Raw genomic sequence first — 3,440 nt, 5'->3', positions numbered from 1 at the left:
CTAAAATGTTACCGTCTGTTTGAAAGACGTAACCAAGAAGCTATGTCAACCGTTATTAACCAGAAGCCCAACCTTAAAATACATAGAGCACCCAGTTTGATCTATAGATTTAGGGCAATCCCAGTCAAAGTCCCAGCAGGTTATTCTGTGGACATCGGCAAGGGTCACGTCGGGGGGAAACAAAAGACCCAGAAGAGCCATCACGATACTGAAGAAGAAGAACAAAGTCAGAGGACGGACACCGCCCGACTTCGAGACTCACTGTAGAGCTGCAGGAATCAGGACAGCGGTTCTGGTGAAAGAACAGACAAACAGATCAATGGGGCCGAACAGAGAGCCCAGAAATAGACCCACAGATAGACTCAAGTGGTCTTTGACAAAATAGCAAAGACAGTCTCTTCAACAAACGGTGCTGGAACCACCGGACGCCCACCCACGTGCGAAGATGAATCGAGACCCAGGCCTGGGACCACGCACAGAACGAGCTCAGAGTGGGTCTCAGACCTAGAAGCAAAACGCAACACTCCTGGAAGGTAACACGGAAGAAAATCTAGGTGATCCTGGGTGTGGCGATGACTTCTAGGTACAACACCAAAGGCGTGATCTGTGAAAGAAATGATAGATAAGTAAGACTTCATTAAAATAAAATAATCGGTCCTGCAAAAGATAGTATTAGGAGAACTAGAAGACAAGCCACAAACTAGGGGAGTATATTTGCAAAAGACACATCTGATAAAGCACTGTTACCCAAATACACAAAGAATTCTGAAAACTCAACAATAACAAAACAAACAACCCGATTTAAAAACGGCCAATACTTTAACAGACACCTCACCAAAGAAGACATACAGATGGCAATTCTCAAAACTCAGAAGCAACCAAGACGTCCTTCTGCAGGTGAATAAATAATAAACTGGGGTGCATCCAGACAGTGGAATATTATTCAGCACTAATCGAAATGAGCTGCCAAGTCATGAAAAGTCATGGAGGAAACTTAAATGCACTTAACTAAGTGAAGAAAGCCAGCGTGAAAAGGCTACAGACTGAGTGAACCCAACTGCATGACATTCTGGAAAAGACAAAACTATGCAGATGGCGAAAGGATCAGGGGTTGCCAGGGGCTGGGGAGATGGCAGGGGGAACAGGTGGAGCCCGGGAGACTTCAAGGCAGTGAAACCCCTCTGTGCGATGCTGTGCTGGTGGGCGCACACCACCATACACGTGTCCAGATCAGCAGATGCACAAGCGAGAGTGAGCCCTGGCGTGAACTTCAGGCTCCTAGTGACAGCATCCTGTCCGTGTAGGCTCACTGGCTTTAACAAATTTCCCACTGTCATGAAGCTGTTGGGGAGGCTTTGCCGGGGGGGGGGGGCATATAGGAAATCTCTGTATTTCCCACTCAAGTTTGGTGTGAACCTAAAAATAAATATGAATAATAAATAAATAAAATACATGATGTATTTTAAAGTATTTTATTTAAGAGATGTCAAATCAATTCACTAGACAAATTGGAGACTGTAAGTCACCTCTCTCAGAAACCAACAGATCAAGCTGAACAAAAAACAAATCCAAGTATAGAAACAAAAAACAAATCCAACAGCTAGTTAACTAGCCTGATCCAATAGATGCGAAACCCACTTGGCCAAGAGAAAACACACGTTTTGTTTTCAAGCACACATGGCACTTACAAGAACTGATGTGGTACAGGCACCCAGCTGGGTGGTGGGGACCCCGAGATAGGGGACCTAGGGTGGGGCTGTGTGGGGACTGGAGGGACATTTGGGAGATGAAGACCATGTGGGACAGGGCGGGGAGTCCCTCCCGAGGACACCTGGGCTCTGGACCCCCGACACTCGTCTGGTCCGCACACCCTGCCATATACAAGTGCCCCTCCCAACCCATGGACTCCTGCATCGGTTCTGCCAACGTGGGGCCCAGCCACACTGCAGGGAGTGCGTCTGGGATGGACCGTGCTCTCCCCATGTCCCTGGGAGGGGTGCGCCTTCTGTCTGTCGACTGGCTGTGTTGAGGCAGCACCTGTGCCCTTTGACCCTTTTCAATGTTTTCACTGATCAAAGAACAGGTTTTTGTGGGTGTTCTGCAAATCACTGGAGGATAAAAGTTGAGTTAGAAGGGCCTGCCTTGACCTGAGTGCCCCCACCAGTGAAGGCAGGCTGCCTCACCTCGAGCCCCCACCCTTTCTGGACCCTGCTCCCCACCAGCCCTGCTCTGCTCCTGGTGGTCCTGGCCAGCCCAAGGCTGCAGGAGCCAGTGCACACGGGCCGCAGCTGAGTGAGGCGCCAGGTGCAAGCTGGATCCACTACCAGAGTTCGGACCTTCAGAGGAAGCAGCTGGTGCTTGGAGTCAGGGTCCCCGCTGCCCTTGGCCCAGGTGCTGAGTGTCCGCCACCCTGAGCCTTGGGGTGCTTCCCTGCACGCCTTCTCCACAGTAACGACACTAACAAGTGCTCAGCCACGCCCCTCCCAAGCAGCCTCGTGGGGGTCCACCCCTCCCTGGGCGTCTGTGGGCCCCTCAGATCTGGTGGCCCAGGAGACAGTTCTGGGGGCAGCACCATCCACCCAGTTGCTCCGGCCAGCCTCCTAAGACCTCCCCTCCAGACGCGGCACCCTCCGCCACTCTGGGGCCATGGGGACTGCACTCCTGCCCTCCCACTGCCCACTCTCCGTGCAGTGGTTTCTCCTGGCCACCCAGATGCTGACGCTCCCCAGGCCCCGTTCATGTCCCTACACCACCGTCCACTCCTGACATTTCCTCTTGGGTGGTTCCCAGGCCAGAGGACATGAACCTTTGAGCAGGAGCCTCAGCCTTGCTCCGAGGAGGCAGTGCTGAACTGCGCCCACCAAACGGGCATCGCACAGGCTCCGCACCAACTGCTCCATGGCTGAGGGCACAGTAAGGGCAGCAGGGACAGCCGCCCATCTGGGCTATGGAGCCCCCTCCCCACGCCTTGCCCACGCACACGCGTGAGGAGGACCCTGAGGCATGGCCAGGGGCTCTCCTCCTTAGTGGGGAGGGGGCACCATGGTCATGAGACCCCTAGGAAGGGCTGTACTGGGAGCAAGAGACCGAGGACACAAAGGGACCCACTTGGCCACCACTGGCCTAGGCAGTCAAGGCTCAGTCAGCAACTGCCACTTCCAACTCAGGGCCGACCAGGCAAAGCCGAACGTGCTCCCCAAACCGGTTGTGAGGACAGCCACCCCCGTGAGCCGCACAGACCTTCGCTGCCCCACCTTCCCAGCTTCTGCGAGCATGTATCTGCTCTCTGCCCGGGCAGGCAGGCCACGAGCACAGGTGCTGGGGACATGGCAGGAAGACCCCAGCCCTGGGTGCCGGCAGGAGCTGCCTGAAGCGGGCGCGCATCCCCAGGGACAGGCCCCAACGCGGACAGCCTTTCAGCACAAGAGGCAAACACGAGA

This window comes from Camelus dromedarius, chromosome 18 (assembly GCF_036321535.1).
Source record: "Camelus dromedarius isolate mCamDro1 chromosome 18, mCamDro1.pat, whole genome shotgun sequence".
Lineage (NCBI taxonomy): Eukaryota > Metazoa > Chordata > Mammalia > Artiodactyla > Camelidae > Camelus > Camelus dromedarius.
The sequence above is the reverse complement of the archived record's forward strand: the minus strand, read 5'-3'. Positions refer to the sequence as shown.